Source organism: Mobula hypostoma, chromosome 3 (assembly GCF_963921235.1).
Source record: "Mobula hypostoma chromosome 3, sMobHyp1.1, whole genome shotgun sequence".
Taxonomy (NCBI): domain Eukaryota; kingdom Metazoa; phylum Chordata; class Chondrichthyes; order Myliobatiformes; family Myliobatidae; genus Mobula; species Mobula hypostoma.
The window spans coordinates 203,263,046-203,290,748 of NC_086099.1; the positions used below are offsets into that span (position 1 = coordinate 203,263,046).

Consider the following 27,703-nt stretch of genomic DNA (forward strand, 5'->3'; position numbering starts at 1 on the left):
AAGCATTCTTGAAGTGTGGCTGTGTTGATTGTCAGCAAGGAGGAGACGTTTTCACCGATCTGTACTGACTGTGGTCTCCTGATGAAGAGGTCAAGGATCCAGTTGCGGATAGAGGTACAAGGGCACAGGTATAGAATCCTGGTGATTAATACTGTGGGAATTGAGCACCAAGATGTGATCAATAGACAGCAGTCTGTTTTGCTGTTCTCTATTGTCTAAGGCCGAGTGGAGATCCAGTGAGACTTTGCCCACTGTACACCTGTTACAAGGCCAGGTGAATTTCGGCGGGTCCAGGTCCTTGTTCAGGCAGGAGTTCATTCTTGCCATAACCAACCTCTCAAAGCACTTCATTACAGAAGATGAGAACCCTGCCAGGCAATAATCATTGAGGCAGCTCACCCGACTGTTCCTGAGCCATAGGATTGCTGCCCTTTTGAAGCGGGTGAAAAACTCAGGGTGCAGCAGTGCAAGCTTGAAGATGTTTTTGATCACTCCAGCCAGTCGGCCAGCACAGATTTTCAGTACCCAGCCAGGTACAACATTGGGGGTTCACCCTCTCGTGGGATGTTCTGACACTGGCCTCCTAGATAGGGATCACAAGGTTTCCATTAGAACAGACAGCCATCGATACCAGGGGATCATGTGTTTGCGCCTCTAGTGGACTGGGTTAAGCAGTGTCTGCTGTGACTGTGGAGTCCAATGCGTGAGTGGCAGTCCTTGCCACGCTGTGTACAGCAGAAGGCTGAGGCAGCTCTTGGGAGCTTTCGGTGGGCTCCCTTTTCCTCTGCTTGCTGCAACAGAGTGGTCTTGCACCTTGAGAGAGCCTTTTTCACCTCCTGCTTCCAGGCACACCTGTCTGAGGCGAGTGACTGCCACGTGTTGGTACTAATATCAAGGGCCTTGAGGTCGCGCTTGCAGGTGTCCTTGTAGTGCAGCTGGGGTCCTCCTGTTGGCCTCTTTCCAGACTCCAGAGAAGATTCCTCAGTATGCACCCATCTGCCGCGTGCAAGACATGGCCTCGTCAGCACACAGGCCCCTGTTTGAGGAAGGTGAACGTGGAGGTGGTGCCTGCTCTCCCGAGCACTATGCTGTTGGTAATCTTGTCTTCCCAGGTGATACCAAGCGTGCGTCTGAGGCAGCGCATACGGAAAGCGTTGGGTCGCTGCTCTTGTTTTGTGCGCAGGGTCCAAGTTTCGCTGGTGTAGAGCAAAGTGCTGAGCACACAGGCTACGTACGCCTCGACTTTGGTGTTCACGGTGAGTCTGTTGTTGTTTCAGACACTGAGATTTGCACAGAAACAGCATTACTCTCACTTTACGAGCCCTTTTGATCAGATCACAATTCTACCTTCCGAGCTCAATGGTTAATAAAAGGCTGGCAGTTTTAGAGATTTGAGTTGACGTCCTGCAGAGATCCACTCAACATCGGTGCTGAACTTTACCTCATCCCTTTTCCTCATGTCAAGAACATCCCTGCTTTCAAGTCAGGCTTTGTCGATGCAATATATGGCAGCAGCTTTGTTTGCAGGGTTGAGGGCAGGGTGAACTGATCCATTATGTGGTGGCAATCTGTTGTTCAAGTAAAGCCAGTGTGGCTTGCTGCCATTTTCCCTTGCAGGCACTCCAGTGAATTAGTTCACAGCATGCGGACTGGAAAGTCCACTGCTCAACCTTAGGGACATAATTAAATTTACACATATTATCTCATCACTCAAGGTAGTGGGGCTATTAAGTCGCATTGTGGCACACGTCCAGCTGTTGGCAGCATTCTGTGGGTGCTGCAAGGTTTACGAGTTGTACTGCAACAAGGAAAGCAAGTATCTGACAGCCTTTCTTTACATAATCCATAACAAATCAAATACAGTGTAAGTTCAAAGTTCAGTTTATTATCAAAGTACATATATATATCATCATATACAACCCTGAGATTCATTTTCTTGCAGTATTCAGAGTAGGACAAATAAATGCAATAGAATCAATGAAAAATTACACACAAAGACCGACAATGAGCCAAAGTGCAAAAGACAAACTGCAAATACACAAACAAATGAATAATACTGAGAACACAAGATGCAGAGTCCTTGAAAGGTTGTGGAATTAGTTCAGAGCTGAGGTGAGTGAAGCTATCCACACTGGTTCAGGAGGCTGTTGGTCAAACTGTTCCTCAACCTGCTGGTGTGGGATCTCAGGCTCCTGTACCGCCACCTAATAGTAACTGCGAGGAGACAGCATGGCCCGGATGGTGACAACAGGGACTGGATCAGTCAGTGAATTTGTTCACAAAGGCAGGAAATTATTCCACAAAACAGGAAGGAGTTATATAAAGCTCAACGCTGTGCCGTGAAACATTAAAACTCAATCCAGTAATGACCAGTACAAAGGGAATCCGATCCAAAGTATTTATATTTCTTTTTCACTCTGAACCACACTGAACATGTTACATCTTCAAATATCCAGCCCAAAGCACGTTCATCACACTCCCTCCTGGGATGAGAGGGTTGCCCTATTTCTATATTCTTTGAGGCTTAGAAGAACAAGGGATGATTTTATTTAAACATGTTTGGTTCTATGGGTTGTGACTGAGGAGAAGCTGAGATGTTTCCACTAGTGAGAGGATCTTGAACAAGGGGACATGCATTTAGTGGCCACTTCAGTAGGTACAGGAGGCGCCTAATAACGTGGCCAGTGAGTGAATGTTGGGGTCTTCTACTGCTGTAGCCCATCTACTTCAAGGTTCGACATGTAATGTATTCAGAGATGCTCTTCTCTTCTACACACCACTGTTGTAACACATGATTATTTGAGTTACTGTCACCTTCCTGTCAGCTTGAAGCAGTCTGGCCATTCTCCTCTGATCTCTCTCATTGACAAGGGAATTTTGCCCACAGAACTGCTGCTCACTGGATACTTTTTTTTGCTTTTGCACCATTCTCTGTAGACACTAGCGACCGTTGTGTGTGAAAATCCCAGGATGATCAGCAGCCCCTGAGATACTCAAACCATCCCATCTTGCACCAGCAATCGTTCCACGGTCAAAGTCATTTAGATCACATTTCTTCCCCATTCTGATGTTTGGTCTGAACAACAACTGAACCTCTTCACCATGCCCGTATGCTTTTATGCACCGAGTTGTTGCCACATGGTTGGCTAATGAGATATTTGCATTAATGAGCAGATGTAAAGTGTGCCTATCAAAGTGACCACTGAATATAGTTACAAGAGAAGAGGGTGGTAATTGAATACTGAAGCTTGTGAAAATTTCTCCTCATAGAGGATGGTAAAACTCTGGAACTTTCTACCCCAGAGGATTGTGGAGTCTAGATCATTCAGAAGTGATTAAGAGGAGGTAGATACATTTTTTGTAGTTCAGGGAATTGAAGGTTGTGGGGAACTGGCACAGACAATGTGTTAAGGCCTGGGATGATCAGCCATGATCATACTGAATGGTAGGGCAGGTTTGAGGGGCTCAAAGCAATCTGCTGGAGGAATTTAACCACAAGTTTCCAGGTAGTCTATTCATACTAGTCTAGTCAGCTCTCTAATCAATAAAAAATGCCTTCCCTCCAAAGTCAATATGTCCTTTTTAACAAACAATGCCTCCAGGGCATTGTAAAACTGTAGTATAATATCCCTGCTTATATTCTGTTTTTTTAAGCGTGTTTTTTTTTATTTCAAAATATACTTCATTCAAAAATAAATATATACAATAAACCATTCAATAACTTTCCATCTTTTACATACGTTTCCATTAAAGTCAGTACATATCCATATTTATGGCCACCCACGTGGCACTCCAGTTGTTCAGCTTACCACATCATTGTTGAGGGGTATACCCCCCGCCACCCGACCCCTTCCACTCCCGCGGGTGAAGAAACCTACACCGTGGTCCTTCCTCACCGGGCCCTTGCGGTGGCTGCACTTTTTTTTAAGCGTATTATACCAAACATACAGCCATTCTTGGTTGGCACGTGGCGTCAGGATTAACTGGGTCACGTTATGAATGTTCCTGACTCGACCCTTGTATATTTATTACGAGGCTGAGTGACTAGCTCGACACTCAACCCGGCACAGATGGAAAGCGTGCTGGGGGGGGGGCTCAACTTGGATTCGAACTCGGGAACCTTCGCTCCGGAGTCCGACGCTGATCTCACTGCTCCACCAGCCGGCCTTATATTCTAATACACCATATCGAGAAGTCAACATCTCGTTAGCCTTTCTGGTTATTTTCTCATATGCAATATTTTAATAATTATTCCCCAAGTGTCTTTGGATCTCCATTGCTTTAAGCTTTGTACAATTTAGAGAGTAATTTGTTTTGTCTTTTTTAAGTGTGAAGTGGATGACCGCATATTTGCCTGCATCAAATTCTATTTGTTATACTTAGCTAGTTCACTTAATTATAATATTACTTTGTAATTAACGTGTCTTCCTCCACCACTTAAATCATCACCCCTGTGTTCAACTCAACGAGCTTGGAGATGAGGCAATCATATAAGTTGTCTGTAAATTAGACAATAGTTTTGGCTTCAACTCAGATTCTTCTGGGATCCCTCAGGTCACATACAGTCAATGTGAAGACCTACCTTTTCTTTAACCTTTGCTGCTTGACTTTGGTAGAACTATCAGAAATGGAGTTCAGCTACACACATACAAAAAAAAAAGAAAATAATCTATAATGCAAAAAACTTTTTGCATCTGCCTAGTTTCACACAAGAGAAAACCTGCAGATGCTGTAAATCTGAGCAACACACACAAAATGCTGAAGGAACTTAGTAGACCAGGCAGCATCTAGGAAGAGAGTACAGTTGACACTTTGGGCCGAAACCCTTCAGCAGGACTGACTAATTTATTTACTTATTTTCTTTTGTTCCCACTCATCACATACCAGCTTCTATCACAGCAGTCCCTTTTACTTCTTTCCCCTGCACCCTCAGTGCTGAGGCACGGTCTCAACCTGAATTGTTGGCTATCTATTGCCTGCTGAGTTTCCATCAGTTTGCCTTTTGCTGAGGATTACTGGATGCACTAAGTTACCTTTAATTCAGGTTCAAAGCAAATAAGTATCAAAGGGAAGCAGTTCAGCATGTGTGAGGGAGAGTAATTTGTAAAGGTGCAAGGAAATGGAGAATGGAGAATAAGACTAATTGCCCAGGTAGCTAGCGTGGACCTGATTTGCCAAGGTCACCCTTCTCAATGCCTTGAGAAAACAATTAACTGCTTAAGTTTTGATTACATTACTTTGGCAAGTAACACACATAAAAGTTGCTGGTGAATGCAGCAGGCCAGGCAGCATCTCTAGGAAAAGGTACAGTTGACATTTCGGGCCGAGACCATGCTGCCTGACCTGCTGCGTTCACCAGCAACTTTTATGTGTGTTGCTTGAAATTCCAGCATCTGCAGATTTCCTCGACTTTGGCAAGTCCCTGCTTTGATTATACGTGTACTTTTATTTAAAAAGGGCAGCAAAGGCAAGCCAGAGAAGTATAGGGCAGAGTGTCCAATGTCACTGGTGGATAATTTGCTGGAGGGGATCCGATATGGATGGACAAGGTCTATTTAGGACTTGTCAACGTGCTTTTGTGTGTGAGAAATTATATCCGACAAAGAGTTAGAGTTTTCAAAGTGTAATCAAGAGGATTGATAAGGGCAAGATAGTGGGTATTGTCAATGTGGATTTTAGCAAGGTCTTTGACAGCTTCCATATGGCAAGCTAGTCTGGAAAATAGATTGTATGGGATCCAGGGATAGCTAATAGAATTTATAATTTGCTCGATGGTAGGAAGCAGAGAGCGACAGCAGAAGACAGCTTCTCAGGCTGGAGGCTTGTGTCTAGTGGTTTGCCACAGGGGTCACTGCTGGGACATTTGTTATTCCTTACTTATATTGATGATAGTCCGCAGATGATGCTAAAATAGGTGGTGCCATAAACAGTGAAGAATTACTGGAGAATCATGATCAGCTGGATAAGTGGGCGTAGGATTGACAAATGAAGTTCAATTCAGATAAGTGCATGGTGTTACAATTTGGAAAGTCATATCAAGGTAGGATTGTTGCATTGAACCTGAGGAGTGTTATAGAGCAGAGGCACCTTAGAGTTCAGCTACACGCCCTTTCGAAAGTGGCATCACAGGTAGTCAGGGAGGTTATGAAAATGATGCTGATGTGGTAGTAATGGGGGACAAAAAATGGCAGATGAGCTTAATGGGTACTTTGCATGGGTCTTCACTGTGGAAGATACTAGCAGCATGCCAAAGGTCCGTGAGTGTCAGGGAGGAGGAGTGAGTACCATTGCTATTACAAATTATCACTTGATTCCAGCATGGTCCCAGAGGACTGGAAGATTGCAGTTGTCACCCCACTCTTTAAGAAGGGAGGAAGGCAAAGGAAAGGAAATTATAGGCCAGTTAGTCTAACCTCAGTGGTTGGGAAATGTTGGAGTCTATTATTAAGGATGAGGTTTCGAGGTGCTTGGAGACTAATGATAAAATAAGTCAAAGTCAGCTTGGTTTCTGTAAAGGGACCTTGTCTGTCAAAACTGTTAGAGTCCTTCAAGGAAGTAACAAGCAGGGTGGATAAAGCAGAGGCAGTGGATGTCATTTACTTGGACTTTCAGAAGGCAATTGATAAGGTGCTGCTTAACAAGATAAAATCCTACAGGAAAGGTACTGGCATGGATAGCAGAATGGCTGACAGGCGGCGAGGGGGAATAAAAGGGGCCTTTTCTGGTTGGCTGCCAGTGACTAGCGTTGTTCATCAGGGGTCAGTATTGGGACCACTACTTTTCATATTGCTTGTCAATGATTTAGATAGTGGAATTGATGGCTTTGTGGCAAGGTCTGCAGATAATACAAAGACAGGTGAAGGGGTAGGTTCTGCTGAGGAAGCAATGTGATCGCAGCAAGGCTCAGACAAATTGGAAGAATAGGCAAAAAAGTGGCAAATAGAATACAGTGTTGGGAAATGTATGATAATGTATTTTGGTAAAAGGAACAATAGTGTGGACTATTATCTAATTGGGAAGAAGATTCAAACATCAGAGGTGCAGAGGGACTTAGGAGTCCTCGTGCAAGACTCCCAGAAAGTTAATTTACAGGTTGAGTCTATGATAAAGAAGGCAAATGCAATGTTGGCATTTATTTCAAGGGGATTAGAACATAAAAGCAAGGAAATAATGCTGAGTCTTTCTTGTCAGGCCGCACTTGGAGTATTGTCAACAGTTTTGGGCCCCAAATCTCAGAATCAAAATTCTTTGGACACATCATGCGAAGAGAGACATTAGAAAATTTAGATACAACTGGAAAGCTGGAAGGAAGAAGAAGCAGAGACAGAAAGAGAATGAAAATGACAGATGGAATAACATCATGGTTAGAAACAGGGCAAGTGACAACTACAATTCGGAGGGTCAGGGACGGTGATGCATGGAGAGACATGAGCGCCCAGGCCGAACAGCAAGGCACCTGAATGAAATGAGCTCAGAAAAAGATGTGTTGTCATTAGAGAGAGTCCAGAGGGATCAGGAGGATGATTCTGGGAATGAAAGGGTTAACATATGTGGACCGTTTTGCAGCTTTGCTCACTGGAATTCAGAAGAATCCAGGGGGATCTCATTGAAACTATCGAATATTGAAAGGACTAGATAGGGTGGATGTGGAGAGGATGTTTCTTATGGTGGTGGTGTCCAAAACTGGGAGGTACAGCCTCAAAATTGAGGGGGAACCTTTTAGAACAGACGTAAGGAGGAATTTTTAAGCCAGAGAGTAGTAAATCTGTGGAATGTTCTGCCACCAACTGTGGTGGAGGTCAAATCCGTGAATATATTTAAAACAGAAGTTCACAGCTCTCACAGCTATCACAGCTATCTGGACTATTCCTCTTCTCACCCTGTCTCTTGCAAAAACGCCATCCCCTTCTCGCAATTCCTCCATCTCCGCCGCATCTGCTCTCAGGATGAGGCTTTTCATTCTAGGATGAGGGAGATGTCTTCCTTTTTTAAAGAAAGGAGCTTCCCTTCCTCCACTATCAACTCTGCTCTTAAACACATCTCCCCCATTTCACGTACATCTGCTCTCACTCCATCCTCCCACCACCCCACTAGGAATAGGGTTCCCCTGGTCCTCACCTACCACCCCACCAGCCTCCAGGTCCAACATATTATTCTCCGTAACTTCCTCCACCTCCAACGGGATCCCACCACTAAGCACATCTTTCCCTCCCCCCCCCTCTGCATTCTGCAGGGATCGCTCCCTACGCAACTCCCTTGTCCATTCGTCCCCCCCATCCCTCCCCACTGATCTCCCTCCTGGCACTTATCCGTGTAAGCGGAACAAGTGCTACACATGCCCTTACACTTCCTCCCTTACCACCATTCAGGGCCCCAAACAGTCCTTCCAGGTGAGGCCACACTTCACCTGTGAGTCGGCTGGGGTGATATACTGCGTCCGGTGCTCCCGATGTGGCCTTTTATATATTGGCGAGACTCGACGCAGACTGGGAGACCGCTTTGCTGAACGTCTACGCTCTGTCCGCCAGAGAAAGCAGGATCTCCCAGTGGCCACACATTTTAATTCCACATCCCATTCCCATTCTGACATGTCTGTCCATGGCCTCCTCTACTGTAAAGATGAAGCCACACTCAGGTTGGAGGAACAACACCTTATATTCCGTCTGGGTAGCCTCCAACCTGATGGCATGAACATCGACTTCTCTAACTTCCACTAATGCCCCACCTCCCCCTCGTACCCCATCTGTTACTTATTTTTATACACATATTCTTTCTCTCACTCTCCTTTTTCTCCCTCTGTCCCTCTGAATATACCCCTTGCCCATCCTCTGGGTCCCCCCCCCCTGTCTTTCTTCCTGGACCTCCTGTCCCATGATCCTCTCGTATCCCTTTTGCCTATCACCTGTCCAGCTCTTGGCTCCATCCCTCCCCCTCCTGTCTTCTCCTATCATTTTGGATCTCCCCCTCCCCCTCCAACTTTCAAATCCCTTACTCACTCTTCCTTCAGTTAGTCCTGACGAAGGGTCTCGGCCTGAAACGTCGACTGCACCTCTTCCTAGAGATGCTGCCTGGCCTGCTGCGTTCACCAGCAACTTTTATGTGTGTTGCTTGAATTTCCAGCATCTGCAGAATTTCTGTTGTTTGCGTTTTTAAAACAGAAGTTGATGGTTTGCTGATTGGTCAGGGCATCAAAGAATATGTTGAAAAGGCAGGTGTATGGAGTTAAGTGGGATCCAGGATCAGCCATAATGGAATGGCAGAGAAGGTTTGATGGGCTGAATGGCCTAATTCTGCTCCTATGATTTATGGTCTTTTAGTTTTATGGTGAGGAGTGCTTCTGGCACGCTGGCCTTCATCAGTCAGGTTACTGAGTATATATGCAAGTTAGGATATGTTATGTTTCAGTTCTGCAGAATGGTGCTGAACCTGCTATTGGAATATTGTGTCCAGTGTTGATTACTCTGGCAGAGGAAAGGTGTTTTAAACTAAAAAGAGTACAGAAAAGATTTGCAAGGATGTTACCAGCACTCAAGGGACTGAGTTATAGGAAGAGACTAGTGAGGCTAGGAGACCGAAGGGTGATCATATAGAGGTTTATAAAGTCATAATCAGCATATGTCAACTGAATACATTCAGTCTTTTTCCCAGGGTTGGGGAATCAAGAACTAGAGAGCATAGATTTAAGGTGAAGGGGAAATGAAGTGATAAGAGTGTGGAATGATCTGCTAGAAGAAGTGACTAAGGCAAGTACAGTAAAAACTTCCAAAAGGCAACTGAACAAGTACATGGATAGGAGCTGTTTAGAAGGATATGACCAAACACGGGTCCTGTTTGAGCCAAAGGGCCTGTTTCCGCACCACATGACTCGATAATTCTGTGAATCTAGTGAGCTTTAATTACAATCACTGAAGAATTAGAAATAAAAGGAAGTTTCAAGATGCAAACCAAATCATCAGAGGAGGAAAGAATAAAAGGAAGAGTTCAAGTCCAAGTTCAAGTTTGTTATTGTCGTAGACGGGGTATAAATGCAGTGAAATTAGCTTTTTGATGCAACGGGGCAGACTTGGACAGACATGTTAACATAAATTAACATAAATTATACATAATTTACACATGTGAAAGTAAACAGCGAAATAAACAATGATCCTTGTGCAATATTTGGAGAGAGAGAGAGAGAGAGAGAGAGAGGGAGAAAAGATATATAGTCAGATGCGTGACCGAGATGTCTCGGGTCGGTTCAGAAACCTAGCTGCAGTAAGGAAGGAGCTGTTGTTGAACCATGAGGTATGGGTTTTTTGGCTCCTGTGCTTCTTGCCTGATGGCAGCATTAAGAAGAGATGCTAATGGACCCTGATGATGGATTCAAAGCAATCCTGTATACATGTCTAGGCCTTCTTTGAACACACCTTCATGCTCCTCTCTGATGGTGCTACACTCTTTAGTCTCTGCCTCTCTGCAGGAAGTAGAAACTCATCAAGGTGGTCAGATTGCCCAGGATGTGGGTTTGGGATGGCATAGTAGGCATTCTTGATTGTGGTGTAACACTGATTAAGTGTGTTGGGTCCTCTGGTGTTACAAGTGAAATACTGGCAGTAGTTCAGCAGAGGCTTCTTCAAGCCAGCCTAGTTGAATTTGTGGTAGAATAGAATACAGTAGAGACTAAATCTCTAAAGGGGATAAGGAGCAAGGTACAATGGAGGGTATGGTGATGGCACAGTTGTTATATCGTCGAACTCGTAAACAGAGGCCAAGGCTAACAATCCAGAGACCAGAGTTCACATCTCGCTATGACAACTGTAGAATTTAAATTCAGGTTTTTAATCAGTAAATAAAAAAAATAAACAGTGTGTCTTTAGTCAACATGGTATAAAAACCATTCATCTGAAGGATGTGGTTCAGAGCAGGAACTCTGCCATCCCTATCTGGTCTGGGACTCAGATCACTGTGATTAACTGAAAGAGAGCCACAGGAAAGGATAATAAACACCCACATTCTGGGGGAGGAGAGGACAATCTCATAGGTTAAATGCGGTAAGAGGAGGTCTATGTGAAAGCAGCATGACTATTGTCTGAAATTGATAGAACCAATCTTCAACCTGGAAGTCTGTAACATACGTTGCCACTGAGGTCTCTGAGTACTTTATGTTTTTATAACCTCCACTGCAATGGGCAAGACTTTGCTGTCCTGTACAAAGTGCCTTAACTGCTTGTCAAGAGGAAAAAGTTAAGTCTATGTGGAGGGTTTTAGTTCATACAGTATAAAAGAGGAGCAGAACGTTCAGTCCATAATATCGTGCCAACTTTTTAACCAACTCCAAGATCAATCTAACCCTTCCCTCCTACCTTGTGTGAAAAAATCTGCCTCTGACATCTCTTCCCCCCCCCCCACCATACCTCCAATCATCTTAAACTTATGCCCTCTTGACAGACACTGGCTGTCCACTCTATTTACGTTTCTTATCATCTTCCATGCCTCTATCAAGTCACTCTCATCCTCCTTCACTGCAAAGAGAAAAGCCCTAACTTGCTCAGCCTTTATGCTGCACGTAGTGGGTTAGATAGTAATCTCACAGGTAGCAGTAATAATCGAGTAGACTGTTCTGTTTTAGGCAGTGTTGGGCGAAACGATCTTCATTACAGTTTGTATTCCTACAGGTGGATCTTATCTATGCTTGAGGGATTTGGAAAGATCAGGAATTGAGTGCACTCCAGTTTCTGCCCTGAACTCTCATTCACAGTTTTGTAAAGCATAAGGCTGTGAGTGGAAAATGGGAAATCGGCAGCTTTCAAAGGAATATCATCACAGGTGCATTAGTGTAACTACCAAAACCCTGTTCACACCATCCCATTCTCTTTTATAGTTCATCTGAGGTAATGTGCTCCACTTTAGTCTTGAAGATTTAAACATTATTGTTTTTACAACTTAAACCATCATACGAGCCTCCCAGAGCAGACAGCTCACTTAAATAGGCACAATTTATGAAGCAGAGCCTAACCTTCCCTGTACGTTGAACAAGATATAGCTCCCCTTAAATTAACAATCTCCCCCGGAGCTGTAAGGCAGCATTAGGGACAGTGGATAGTCCAGTATAAATATTCATCTTCAGTACTCCCAGCGCAGAGATCTGCACAGCTATTTCTCTGCCTGATGCACTAAAATTGAAAATCTATCCTTATTTATCTGATAATTGGACAATATTAGACCATATGCTCAGAGCCAAAACAATTGTTTTCCATTGCAGAAATAGACAATGATGTAAGTTATAATCAGCAGATAAAAATAGCAGCACCATTCTTAAACCTGATTAAGAAATTTAATTGCATGCAGAGCAAAACATAATAAATTATTTTGAGATTCTTCATTCCAGAATTAAATGAAGTTCTTTTAACCATTAATACGTTTCTTGTATGGAAATTGACTGTTCTAGAACCTACTGTTCATGTGGAAATCATAGATTCATAGAAGTAGTTGAAATGCGCCTTTTAGCCCAACTGTTCCATGCAGAATAAGATTCCCATCTAAGCTACTCCCATTTGCCTGGGTTTAGCCTATATCACTCTAAACCTTTCCTAACAATGTACTTGTCCAAGTACCTTTCAAATGTTGTTAATGCCCTGCCTTAACCCCTTCCCTGGCCGTTTTTTCCAGATACTGACCACACTCTGGGTGAAAAAGTTGCCCCTCAGGTTCCCTTCCCTCTCTCCTGAAACCTGTCTCCCTTAGCTCTTGACTCACCAATGCTGGGGAAAAGACTGTGAACATTGAACCTATCTATGTCCCTCATGGATATAACTCCATAAGATCACTCATTCTCCTACAATCTGATGAGAAAAGTCCCAACTTGCTCATACTCAACTCCTCTCCACATGTCAGTCGTTTAAATCCCAGGATGATCCTCATAAATCACCTCTGCACTCTTTCCTGTTTAATGACATCTTTTCTATAGCAGGGTGACCAAAATTAACAGGATCTTCCAAATACCACCTCATCATTTTTATAACTAAAACAGAACATCCCAAGTTCTGCACTCAGTTCCCCGACTGAAAAAGGCAGCATGCCAGAAGTCTTAGAGACATAGAAACATAGAAAACCTACAGCACAATACAGGCCCTTCGGCCCACAATGTTGTGCCGAACATGTATTTACTTTAGAAATTACCTAGGGTTACCCATAACCCTCTATTTTTCTAAGCTCCACATACCTATCAAGGAGTCGCTTAAAAGACCCTATCATATCTGCCTCCACCACCGTTACCGGCAGCCCATTCCATGCACTCACCACTCTCTGCGTAAAAAAACTTACCCCTGACATCCCCTCTGGACCTTCTTCCAAGCACCTTAAACCTGTGCCCTCTCGTGTTAGCCATTTCAGCCCTGGGATAAAGCCTCTGACTATCCACATGATCAATGCCTCTCATCATCTCATACACCTTTATCAGGTCACTTCTCATCCTCCGCCACTCCAAGGAGAAAAGACCGAGTTCACTCAACCTATTCTGATAAGGCATGCTCCACAATCCAGGCAACATCCTTGTAAATCTCCTCTGCACCCTTTCTATAGTTTCCACATCCTTCCTGTAGTGAGGGGACCAGAACTGAGCACAGTACTCCAAAGTGGGGTCTGACCAGGGTCCTATATACCTCTCGGCTCTTAAATTCAATCCTATGGATAATGAATGCCAATGCACTGTATGTCTTCTTAACCACAGAGACAACCTGCACAGCAGATTTGAGTGTCCTATGGACTCGGATCCCAAGATCCCTCTGATCCTTCACACTGCCAAGAATCTTACCATTAATACTATATTCTGCCATCATAATTGACCTACCAAAATTAACCACCTCACACTTATCTAGTTTGAACTCCATCTGCCACTTCTCAGCCCAGTTTTGCATCCTATCAATGTCCCGCTGTAACTCTGACAGCCCTCCACACTATCCACAACACCTCCAACCTTTGTGTCATCAGCAAATTTACTAACCCATCCCTCCACTTCCTCATCCAGGTCATTTATAAAAGTCACGAAGAGTAGGGGTCCCAGAACAGATCCCTGATGCACACAACTGGTCACCAACCTCCATGCAGAATATGACCTGTCTACAACCACTCTTTGCCTTCTGTGGGTAAGCCAGTTCAGGATCCACAAAGCAATGTCCCCTTGGATCCCCTGCCTCCTTACTTTCTCAATAAGCCTTGCATGGGGTACCTTATCAAATGCCTTGCTGAAATCCATATACACTACATCTACTGCTCTACCTTCATCAATGTGTTTCGTCATATCCTCAAAAAAATTCAATCAGACTCGTAAGGCACGACCTGCCTTTGAAAAAGCCATGCTGACTATTTCTAATCATATTATACCTCTCCAAATATTCATAAATCCTGCCTCTCAGGATCTTCTCCATCAACTTACCAACCACTGAAGTAAGACTCACTGGTTTATGAATTCCTGGGCTATCTCTACTCCCTTTCTTGAATAAGGGAACAACATTTGCATCCCTCCAACCCTCCGGAACCTCTCCCTTCCTCATTGATGATGCAAAAATCATTGCCAGAGGCTCAGCAATCTCCTCCCTCACTTCCCACAGTAGCTTGGGGTGCATCCCATCCAGTCCCAGAGACTTATCCAACTTGATGCTTTCCAAAAGCTCCAGCACATCCTCTTCTTTAATGTCGATATGCTCAAGCTTTTCAATCTGCTGTAAGTCATCCAGCAATCACCAAGATCCTTTTCCATAGTGAATACTGAAGCAAAGTATTCATTAAGTTTCTCTGCTATCTCTTGCGGTTCCATACACACTTTTCCACTGTCACACTTGTTTGGTCCTATTCTCTCACGTCTTATCCTCTTGCTCTTCACATACTTATAGAATGCCTTGGGATTTTCCTTAATCCTGCTCGCCAATGCCTTCTCGTGGCCCCTTCTAGTTCTCCTAATTTCATTTTTAAGCTCCTTCCTGCTAGCCTTATAATCTTCTAGATCTCTATCATTACCTAGTTTTTTGAAACTTTCGTAAGTTTTTCTTTTCCTCTTGACTAGCTTTTCAACGGCCTTTGTAAACCACGGTTCCTGTACCCTACCATTCTTTCCTTGTCTTATTGGAATGTACCTATGCAGAACGCCACGCAAATATCCCCTGAACATTTGCCACATTTCTTCCGTACATTTCCCTGAGAACATCTGTTCTCAATTTATGCTTCCAAGTTCCTGCCTGATAGCTTCATATTCCCCCTTACTCCATTTAAATGCTTTCCTAACTTGTCTGTTCCTATCCCTCTCTGTGTTCTTCCATCGTCGACATTGATGAGGACCTCGACACCATTTTGATTTGGATTTAAGTGAGGGAGAGATGCGCAGCGTCAGCCTCATTCTCTCTTCCCAATTCCCATCTGGATCCAGTGGCAAGACAAAGTCAAGACGGCTGGAGATGGGACTAGGCGCAGTGGATGACCAGGACATCTTCTGTGTCTTGTCCTGCTGTACACGTTCCACGATGCTTGCAGAGACTACCTTCTTGACCGTTGGACTTTCCATTGGTCTCGTCCGCTCAATCTGCCGGAGTCTGTCTTCACATGCTGGGATAGACAACTCCCTATCTCACCGAGGGTTTGAGACCCATTGGCTACCCTCACCTGGTTTAGCCGGCTTGTCAAAGCCGTTGCCCAGGGTGTGGCCACTGTCGCATGCAAACAGCTACGAGGAGCCACAGGCGAGAGCTGAGTGCGAGGTGGGGACCAAAGGTGGACAAACCGCCCTGAAGAAGATGCGACATGTTCCCCCACCAGAGGTGCTACCCCTCCCTGACACCCCATACACCCCCATCCCTCTCTAATGCCATAGTAAAGGTGATAGAATTGTGATCACTATCTCCAAATTGCTCTCCCACTAAGAGACCTGACACCTAACCAGGTTTATTTCCCAATACCAAATCAAGTACAGCCTCTCCTCTTGTAGCCTTATCTACATATTGTCTCAGAAAACGTTCCTGAATACACCTAACAAACTCCACCCCATCTAAATCCCTCGCTCCAGGGAGATACCAATCAATATTTGGGAAATTAAAATCTCCCACCACGATCACCCTGTTATTATTGCACCTTTCCAGAATCTGTCTCCCTATCTGCACCTCGATGTCCCTATTACTATTGGGTAGTCTATAAAAAACACCCAGTAGAGTTATTGACCCATTCCTGTTTCTAACTTCCACCAACAGAGACTCAGTAGACAATCCCTCCATGACTTCCTCCTTTTCTGCAGCCGTGACACTATCTCTGATCAACAGTGCCACGCCCCCACCTCTTTTGCCTCCTTCTCTGTCCTTTTTGAAACGTCTAAAGCCTAGCAGTCTAAGTAACCATTCCTGCCCCTGAGCCATCCAAGTCTCTGTAATAGCCACAACATCATAGCTCCAAGTACTGATCCACACTGTAAGCTCATATGCTTTGTTCATGATGTTTCTTGCATTAAAATAGACACATCTGAAGCCATTGGTCTGAGTGCATCCCTTCTCTGTCACCTGCCCATACTCCCTCTCACACTGTCTCCAAGCTTTCTCTATTTGTGAGCCACCACCTGTTCTTCCATCTCTTCAGTCCCCCCCCCCGCCCCCGTTCCCTAAGGAGCTGCAGCTCGATGCACCCAGCGCAGATGTGGCCTTCCGGGAGGCTGGGAGTCTCCTGGACTTCTCGAATCTGACAGCCAGTACAGAACACCGGCCTCACAGACATATTTCCTGTTTCTATTCTTGCCTTGAGTTGTTGTCGCCAAACTCCTGTTGAGCCAAAGCCATCCTACTGGTCTACCTCTACTCTGTCGCCCACTCTATAAAGCTGACTCCCTTTGCATATCCTCTTGTACTTGATATTTCTACTCTGGGGAAAAAGATTGTAACTGTCCACCCTATCTACAAACTCATATCTATATGTACAATCTCAATTTTGGCTGTGATATAGAACTGTATTCAGGTGAATGACCCCAAGCTGGAATTCAACCTAAACCAATGGAGTCTTGTGCAAAACCAACATATATACAGCAAGTATTCTGGCTACTTCAATCATGTACTAGCTGTGGAAACAAATTGGTTTGCATGTTTTGCCATAAAACAAAAATGATAACGCATCAAAGTTTGACAGGAATGTGCCTTGGGATTGATATACTGAGGAGGCAAAGAAGTGCAAATGAAATGCAAGCTATTTCCTCAAAATGAGCCCACACAAAGGCAGGAGATATTTCTCCCGGACAGTTCATAACAAGTAGATGGAAGTTGACAACCCCAGCACAAGTTAAATTTGAAGCTGGAGAATGGATTGGAAACGAATTAGTTTAAATTCCTTGATAGAAAAGGAGATTGAAACAAGTTTAATGCGGTGGATGTCAAGGTGTCCCCCTCCTTGCCATCGTCAATAAGATACGGCCTGATATATTCCTCACGCATCCTCTCAACTATGTTTTGGGCAATGTACTTCTGGAAAAGTAATGAGATGCAAAACCAATATGATTGTTTCTATTCCTCTAGATTAATACAAAAAAAAGTGTTCCATAAAAAATCTTCTCCTTTGGGACCCATTGTATTTTCCTGACTAATAGCAGAAGTTATTTGCCATCATTACATTTATAAAACAAATGAAGGACGACAAGATCGAAAGATTCTTTGGGTACATCGATCAGAGAACTGGGTGCTGTAATCAATTTGTTTGTTTGGTGATGTTTTCTGGCATCACAGTAAGCTGCTTCAACGTCGAAAGAGTTCGGATGGAGCATTCCAATGTGAATAATTTTGGGGTGACTCTATTGATTCTGACCAATCTTTATCAATGTACCATAGACATATCCTATCCAGATGCATCACGGCTTGGTATCGCTGCCCGAGACCGCAAGGAACTATAGAGAGTTTTTCACACAGTACAGCACACCATGGAAACCAGCCTTCCCTCTATGAACTCTATATATACTTCTCACTGCCTCAGCAAAGCAACAAGTATAACCAAGGACCCTTGCCAGTCTGGACATCATATAAATTAGCCTCCCCTCGATGGATCTGTCTATACTTCTTGTTACCTTGGCGAAGCAAAGTCAAAGACCCCTCAGAAACCAGAAATTCATTTCCCTCATCCCATTAGGCAGAAAATACAAACGTCTGAAAGCACTTACCATCAAGCTCAGAGACAGCTCCAATCCCACTGGTATAAGTTGAGTGACCTCTTGACCTCACAATCTACCTCCTCAGGGCTTTGCACCTTATTGTCTGCCTGCACTACACTTTTTCTGTAACTGTAACTGCAATACTATGTTCTATATTCTACTATTGCTTTTCCCTTGAACATCCTGGAATTTCTTATGTTTTGAAATTATCTGTGTGCACGGCATGCAAACACCATTTCTCACTGTACTTGGTACATATGACAATAATGAAGCAATTTGCCTATTTACTAATCTTCTCAAATGAACCCATGCTCTCAGGAAAGGCTCCACATTGAAATACCTGTCTCACAGATTTTACACTATGGTTCACCTCCTTATAGCCACTTATTGATTGCCATGCATAATACTTTGACATTCCATTGGTTCATTATCACACCAGGGCAAGTAGGTTGTTCATTCGGGAGAAAAGCTAAAACCTAATATGCAGTTCTATAAGCTGGAATCCAACCCTAGCCAGGCAGATAATGAACTGAGAACCAGAGGCTTCAACCATTCATCTGACAATGTGAGTTTGAATACCTGCATAATTTAGACAAAAATGTAGATGGTACGTTTGCAGATGGCACAAAACTTGGTGGAGTTGTGAATAAGACTGTAGAACATAAGAGCAGAATTATGCCATTCAGCCCATCGTGTCTGCTCCACCATTCCATCATGGCTGATCCCAGATCCCACTCAACCCTATACACCTGCCTTCTCGCCATATTCTTCGACACCCTGACCAATCAGGAAACTGTCAATTTCTGTTTTAAATATTTCCACGGACGTGGCTTCCACTGCAATCAGTGGCAGAGCACTCCACAGACTGGCCATTCTTTGACCAAAAATTTCCTCCTTACCTCTGTTCTAATAGGTCCCTCCTCAATTTTGAGGCTGTGCCCTCTAGTGCTGGACACCCCCAACATAGGAAACATCCTCTCCACATCCTCCTTATCTACTCCCTTCAACATTTGGCCTGACCAGTGCCTTATAAAGCCTCAGCTTTAGCTCCCTGCTTTTGTATTCTATTTCCCTTGAAATAAATACCAACACTGCATTTGCCTTCTTTACCACAGACTCAACTGTAAATTAATCTTCTGAGAGTCTTGCCCGAGGACTCCTCAGTCACTTTGCACCTCTGAAGTTTGGACTTTCTCCCCATTTAGATAATAGTGTGCACCATTGTTCCTTTTACCAAAACTGTATTCCATCTGCCATTTTATTTGCCCATTCTTCCAATTTGCCATAAAGCATCAATTCCATTATCTGAAACATTGACAAACAACGTGAAAAGTAGTGGTCCCAATACTGACCCCTGTGGAACACCACTAGTCACTGACAGCCAACCAGAAAAGGCCCCCTTTATTCCCACTCACTGCCTTCTGCCTGTCAACCATTCTTTTATCCATGCCAGTATCTTTCTTGTCACACCATAGGATTTTATCTTGTGAAGCAGCCTCATGTGTGGCACCTTATCAAATGCCATCTGAAAATCCAAGTAAATGACATCCACTGCCTCTCCTTTGTCCACTCTGCTTGTTACTTCCTTGAAGAACTCTTAACAGATTTGTCCGGTAAGAATTCCCTTTACAGAAACCATACTGACTTTGACTTATTTTATCATTACTTTCCAAGTACCCAGAAACCTTATCCTACTACTAGACTCCCACACTTTCCCAACCACTGAAGTTAGTCTAACTGGCCTATAATTTCCTTCCTGCCTTCTTAAAGAGTGGAGTGATGTTTTCAATTATCCAGTCCTCCGGGACCATGACAGAATCAAGTTTCTTGAAAGATCATGACCAATGCATCCGTTATCTCTTCAGCAACCTCACTCATCCGATCCGCCTTAAGACCTTTGAGTTTGCCCAGAACCTTTTCCTTTGTAATAGCAATGGCACTCACTCCTGCTCCCTGACACTCATAGACCTCTGGCATACAGCTAGTGTCTTCAACAGTGAAGGCAGGTGCAAAGTACCCATTAAATTCATCTGCCACTTTTTTGTCCGCCATTACTACCTCACCAGCATCATTTTCCAGTGGTCCAATATCAACTCTCACCTCCCTTTTACTCTTTATGTAACTGAAAAAACTTTTAGTATCCTGCTTTACATTATTGGCTAGTTTGCCCTTATATTTCATCTTTTCCCTTCTTATGGCTTCTTTAGTTGCCTTTGTTGGATTTTAAAAGCTTTCCAATCATCCAACTTCCCACTCACTTTTTCTACCTTATATGCCCTTTCCCTGGCTTTTATGAAGTCCTTAACTTCCTTCCTCTGTGGAGCGGATCTATCCTGCGTCTTGTGAACTCTTCCCAGAAATGTAAGCCGTCTCTGCTCTGCCATCACCCCTGCCAGTATCCTCCTCCAATCCACCTGGACAAGCTCCTCTCTCATGCCTCCGTAATTCCATTTTTCCATTGTGATACTTTCCATCTGACTTAGGCTTCCCCCTCTCAAATTGCAGTATGAACTCAATCATATTATGATCACTGCCTCCTCAGGGTACCTTTACATCAAGTTCCCTCACAACATCTAGGTTATTAAACAACGGCTAATCTAAGATAGCCTTACCTCAAGTAGGCTCAAGCGCAAGCTGGTCTAAAAAGCCACCTCGTAGGCATTCAACAAATTCCCCCTCTTGCAATCCAAAACCAACCTAATTTTCCTATCCCTCTGTATATTGAAGCCCACATTACAATTGTGTCATTACCCTTATCACTTGCCTTTTCCAACTCCCTTTGTAATCTCAACCCCACATCCTGGCTACTATTTGGAGGCCTATACATGATTCTCATAGTGGTTATTTTTACCCTTATAGTTTCTTAGCTCCACCCACAAAGATACACCATTCACTGACCTTATGAACACTTTCTAAAGATGTAATTTCATCTCCTACAGCAGAGCTACACCACCGCCTATGCCTTCCTGTCTGTTCTTTTGATACAAAATATATCCTTTGAAGTTAAGCTCCCAACTATGGCCTTCTTTCAGCCACAACTCAGTGACGCCCACCATGTCATATCGACCAATCTCTAATTGCATCACGTATTCATCCACCTTAATCCAAATGCTATGCACATTTAGATACAGCACCTTCAGTCCTGTATTCTTCGCACTTTTAAATTTTGACTCTGGGGCACAACTTAATTCTTCGCTTTGTCTGCCTTTGTACCGAATCATTGGCTTATCCTTCATTACATTCATAGAACATATTACATCATCTACTTGTAAACCTGTTGGGTCATCCTCAGCTCTATCATCCCAGTTCCCGACCCCCGCCATACTAGTTTAAACTACTCCCAACAGCTCCAGTAAACCTGCCCGCAAGAATATTGCGCCCCCTCGATTCAAGTGCAACCCAACCCGTTAATACAGGTCACATCTGCCCCAGAAGACATCCCAATTATCTTGAGATCTGAATCCCTGCCTCGCTTCAATCCTGCAGCCACGCATTTATCCGCCAGCTCATTCTACTCTCATCCTCACTGTCATGGTGGCACAGACAATAATCCTGATATTACTACCCTTGAGGTCCAGCTTCTCAGTTTCCTTCCTAACTCCCTATATTCTGTTTTCAGGACCTCCTCCCTTTTCCTTCCTATGTCATTGGTACCAATATGTACCACGGCTTCGGGTTGATAGTGAAGTTATCAAAGGAGGCAGCAGGCTATAGATCAGTTGGAGAGATACGTGGGAAAATGGTTTAATCTGGACAAGTGTGAGGTTTGATCAAATGTAAGGGCAATGTATACATAAATGGCAGGGCCCTGGGGAACCCTGACATACAGAGGGATCGTGGGGTACAGGCCCTTAGCTCCCTGAAAGGGACAACACAAGTAGATAGAGTGGTAAAGAAGGCAAAGTCAAAGTGAAAGTAAATTTATTCTCAAAGTATATGTACTGCACGTTACTGTATACCACCTTGAGGTTTATTGAAGGGAAATGACATGCTTGCCTTCATTGATGAGTTATTGAGTATAAAGTGTGGTGGTTTTGTTGCACTGTATACAATATTGGATAGACCACGTTCAGAGTATTTTGTCTCGTTCTGTTCACTGTGTTACATGAAGGATGAGGGCACTTTGGAGAGGATGAAGAAGAGGTTCACCAGGAGGTTGCCTGGATTGGAGTTATAAACTATAAGGAGAGGTTGGACAAGCCTGGATTATTTTCTCTGAAGTGTCAAAAACTGAGGGGCAGCCTGGTAACAGTATATAAAATGACGAGCGCTATAGATAGGATGGACCATCAGAGTCTTTTTCCCAGGGTGGGAATGTTAAATGTTTGAGGGCATGGCTTTAAGGCGAGAGGAGGAAATTTAAAGGAGATGTGTGAGTGGTAGGTGCCTGGGACACACAGCTGGAGTGTGCTGGAAGCAAATACATTAGTAATGTTTACGGGGCATTTCGAGAGGCACATTTACATGCTGGAAATGGTGGAATATGAATCTCATGCAAACAGATGGGACTAGTTTAATTTGGTATTAAGGTCATAAAGTCATCAAACACTACAGGACAGGAAATGGCCCTTTGGCCCATCCAGTCCAACCTAGTCCTGACGATCTGCACCTAGCTATGTCCTTCCACACCCCTCCTATTCAGGTACCTACCCAAATTTCTTTTTAACGTTGAAATCGAACCCTTATCCTTGACTTCTGCTGGCAGCTTGTTCCATACTTTCATCACCCTCTGGTCAGCACAGATAACAGCCTGTTCTCGCACTGTACTGTCAACATTCTATATTTACACCCCACAGTGATAAGACCAAGTAGCAATATTGGAATGAATGAGAAAATTCTCCACCAAATTTAAGACCAAGTAAAAGAAACTCTGCTTTTTCAAAAAAAAACAGCATTGAACATCAGTCAGATTTCACTTTTAAGGAAGTGGTTCAACTGAGATAGAAATAAGCTATCAGTCACAGTGGAATGAAAGTATTCATAACATATCTAAATACTCCAACATCAAGATGAAACAGCAGGGTCAAAGGTCATTTGCAATTTACATTTTAATTACTTGTAAAACTTCCTGTTTTCTGTAGATCTGTAAAAGCCAACTAACATCTTGTGCCAAAGCAGCATTAGAGGCGAAAGGTTAATTTTGAACCCCAATCAAGTTCAAATTTGAGTTTATTGTCATTTAACAGTATACATGTATATCACTAAATGTAACAACGTTCCTCTGGACCAAGGTGCACAACAGAGTACATATAACATACACACAACACATAAAGTAATATTACCACAAATAAATTAAAGAGTAGTAAGATGTATTCCAGAAGATGTAGCTTCTTCATTTATCTGAGCATTGTAATGGTTAAACTGGGGGCCTTTTCAAACCAGGAAGGGTTAATAGAAAGTGCTAAATGGCATAGTTCATGAGTTGTTATCTTTGATTGTGTAATTTCAAATCCATTGAGATACGTCTGCGGTCCTTCCACCGTAGATTTCACCTGCTGTCTGGTTCAGCGTGAACTGATTTTGCTATTCACGACGTCTAAGACAGCTGAGAAATCAGGCCTTTCTTCACAAGGTAGCCACATCTCTTAAACTCAGAAAAAACACTAATGATAATGAAGTCAAGCAAGACTATTTTTTCCACTCTACAGTCAACAACTGCACCATTTTACCTTGTCTAAAAGAAAATCATGGAATGATAGAATGAGGTCAGTTAGTCCATCAAACCAGTATCTGATTAGTTCTTTGAAAAAGCCAACTAATTAGACTCCAACCCTTGTACCGTGGAATGAAACAGAATTCAGCCTTTGTGCATTCCTGCCTGGAAATGCTCTATTTCAGCATCAAGCAACTCAGCGAGTCAAGCAGCATTTGTGTTGAGAAATGAATCGTCAATGTCTCACGTCCAAACCCCACATCAGATTGTTTGTTTTTCCGGATTCCAACATAATGCAGTTGCTAATGTCTTTAATGTTTCAGCATGCTGTCCTCTGTTTCCAAAATTCACTTTCAGAGGCAGAGTACAATCGAGGAAAGCTATTCAAAAGCCTAAACAGTGCCACAAACAGGGGATGAATTTCATGGACAGGGTTTTATTTTTAACTTCAGCAAGGCCCAGTGTAGCCATCAACTGTTCTTTTTAAAGATAATTGGTTTATTATTGTCACGTCCAGAAAAGCATTGTTTTACATGGCATCTATATATATCATTACGAAACATAAGCACATTGAGGAAGTTGAAGGGAAATGCCAAAACATGCAGAATATGCTATTATAATAATGGGAAAAAACAGTGCGAGTAGACAAAAAGGTGGCGGGACTGTGATGAGGAAAAGTGTGAAGACAAGAGTCCATTTTATACAAGAAGCCCATTCAATGGTCTTATAACAGCAGGATAGAGCTCTTGTTGAGCCTGATGATACCTGTTTTCAAGTTTTTGCACCTTTTGCCCGTGGGGAGGGAGAAGAGGAAAGAACATCCAGGACGGAAGGGGTGGGTGATTCTTCTGGCTGCTTTTCCAAGGCAGTAGGAAGTGCCCACAAAGTACATGGCAGATGCTTTCCATGAAGGACAGAGCTGAGTCCACGACTCTGCAATTTTTTTGTGGTCTCAGGCAGAGCAGTTGAAATCCCAGGCTGTGATGTATCTATTAAAATTGGTGAGGGACAATGGGGACATGTCAATTTTCCTTTGTCTTACGAGGAAGTAGAGTCATTAGTGTACCTTCCTGGCCACAACATCTACTCGATTGAACCATAACAATTGCTGATGTTTACTGTATCTAACTAAACAACAAGCAAGAATATGCCCAGTGCAATAGCAACATTGGTGAAATAGTAGCAAAGTAAAGCAAGTGCCGAGATTTATAAAGCATACTGATTAAGTTAGTTTCTCTGTAACAGTGTCAGAAGGGGTGCTATATTTTATTACTCTTACCAATGAAAGCAGATGGCATTGCGATCCAACACCAGGCACATTTAAGAAATGCCAAAAAATCTAGTATTTTCTGCTGTGGTAGTCAGTCTACCTTGGCTCTCTATCTGCAAGATGGAATATTACCTCCAATTTAGATCATTTGGAGTATTATCAGCAGTTTTCGGCCCCTTATCAATGAAAGGATTTGCTGGTATAGGGGAAGGTCCAGAGGAGATTCATGAGAATGATCCTGGGAATGAAAGTGTTAATGTATGAAGAGCATTTGGAGCCTCAGGACTTGTACTCACTGGAGTTTAGAAGAATTGGGAGGGTGATCTCATTGAAACCGATGAAATATTGAAAGGCTAGTTAGAGAGGATATGGAGAAGATGTTTCATACAATGGGAGAGTCTAGGACAGGAGAGCACAGCCTCAGAATAGAAGGATATCCATTTAGAACAGAGGTGAGGAGGAATTTCGTTAGTGAGAGGGTGGTGAGCCTGTGGAATTTATTGCCACAGATAGCTGTGGAGAACAAGTCATTGGGTATACTTAAAGCATAACTGATAGGTTCTTGATTAGTCGGGGCATCAAAGGATATCTGGAGAAGGCAGGAGAATGGGATTCAGAGGGATAATAAATCAGCCATTATGGAATGATGGAGCAGACTCGATGGGCTGAATGGCTAATTCTGCTCCTATGTCTTATGGGCTTAAAAGCCAATGAATGTTACAGAATAACGTTTATTAAAAGAAGACCAAGTTTTCAGTTAACTTAATGCTCAGGAGCATTCAAATGTTGCCTTTACATTCAAGGGACAATTTGAAAGCTCTGGAAAAGTTTTTTGAAATTAATATACAGTAAACATAAAAATAGTTCAGCAGACCGTCAGTTCAACAGAGATAGGAACTCTTGGAAGTAGATAGCAGGGCAAGGGAGAGCAGAACAGAGTTAACATCACGCACAACACGCTGGAGGAACTCAGCAGGTCGGGCAGCATCCGTGGAAATAATCAGTCAACGTTTCAGGCCGGAACCCTTCGTCAGGACTGTAGAGGGAAGGGGCAGAGGCCCTATAAAGAAGGTGGGGGAGGGAAAGAAGGAGAAGGCTGGTAGGTTCCAGGTGAAAAACCAGTAAGGGGAAAGATAAAGGGGTGGGGGAGGGGAAGCAGGGAGGTGATAGGCAGGAAAGGTGAAGAAGGAATAGGGGAAAGCACAATGGGTAGTAGAAGGAGGCGGAACCATGAGGGAGGTGATAGGCAGCTGGGGGAGGGGGTAGAGTGAAACTGGGATGGGGAACGGAGGGGGAGGGAATTACTGGAAGTTGGAGAATTCAATGTTCATACCAAGGGGCTGGAGACTACCCATCAAGCAGGTGACTTAGGATTTATTTACAAGTCTCTACCATTAAGGCAGCAAATGATTAGAGAAATATATAGAAATTTCTATAAATAAAAATAGAGAGAAATCAAAAATAGATTAGAGAAACTGAAATGTGTTCCTGGGAAGCTAACAACTTGCTGTTCTACAGACCACACAAACTGTAACAAAATATAACCACACATTGTCTGCCCTAATATGTGTATAATTACTGTAGCAAATTCAAAGATGGTCTCTTTATTATTATAGCTCACATATAAGACCATAAGTCCATAAGATATAGGAGCAGGTTAGGCTATTTGACCCATCGGGTCTGCTCCAAACATTTTGTCATGGCTGATCCATTTTCCCTCTCAGCCCCAATCTCTTGCCTTATCCCTGTATTCCTTCATGCCCTGACTAATCAAGAATCTATCAACCTTTGTCTTAAACATACTCAATAACTTGTCCTCCACAGCTGCCTATGGCAACAAATTTCACAGATTCACCACTCTCTGGCTAAAGAAATTCCTCCTCATCTCCACCCTAAAAAGACATTCCTCTAACCTGAGGCTGTGTCCTCTGGTCTTAGACTTCCCCGCCAGAGGAGACATCCTCTCTACATCCACATTACTGAGGCTTTTCAATTTGAATAGTTTCAATGAGATCCTCACTCACTCTTCTGAATTCCAGTGAGTACTGCTCCAGAGCCATCAAATACAATGGTGGAGGAAAGAAGCTGTTCTTAAATTATTGAATGTGGGTCTTCCGGCTCCTGGACCTCCTCGCCAGTGATAGGAGTAAGAAGAGGGCATGACCCTGATAGTGAGGGTTCTTCGTGACGGATGCTACCTTCCTGAGCATGTCCTCGATGGTGGGGAGAGTTGTGCCCCATGATATTACTGGCTGAATCTACAACCCTCTACAGCCTCTTGCAATTTATTATTGGAACCTCCATACCAGGCTCTAGTGAAACCAATCAGAATGCTCTCCACCGTGTACCTGCAGAAATTAGCAAGAGTCTTTGGTGACATTCTGTATTAAATCTCCTCAAGCTCCTAACAAAGTCTATCAGCCATAAAGTTCCCTCAATGAATTTGGACTGGACCAAATTTGTCCAGGTATTCAGTTTGGGTTAATAGGGATTACTTCATGTAAAGCCTGAATGCCACAAGATTATCGCAAGTAAAAGGTGGAAAATCAATTTGCAATCAACGAACTCCCGATCTGAAAATCAAATACAGGAAATTTAACCTTAACATTTAGTTTGGCGTGATTTATGTGACAGTTTA

General features: G+C 43.4%; 1 protein-coding gene across 2 annotated transcripts in view; it reads left to right on the forward strand.

The window, feature by feature from the left end:
• adarb2 (adenosine deaminase RNA specific B2 (inactive)) overlaps positions 1-27,703 on the forward strand; it is an 832,269-nt gene that overhangs the window by 688,767 nt on the left and 115,799 nt on the right. The gene's annotated exons all lie outside the window — the stretch shown is intronic.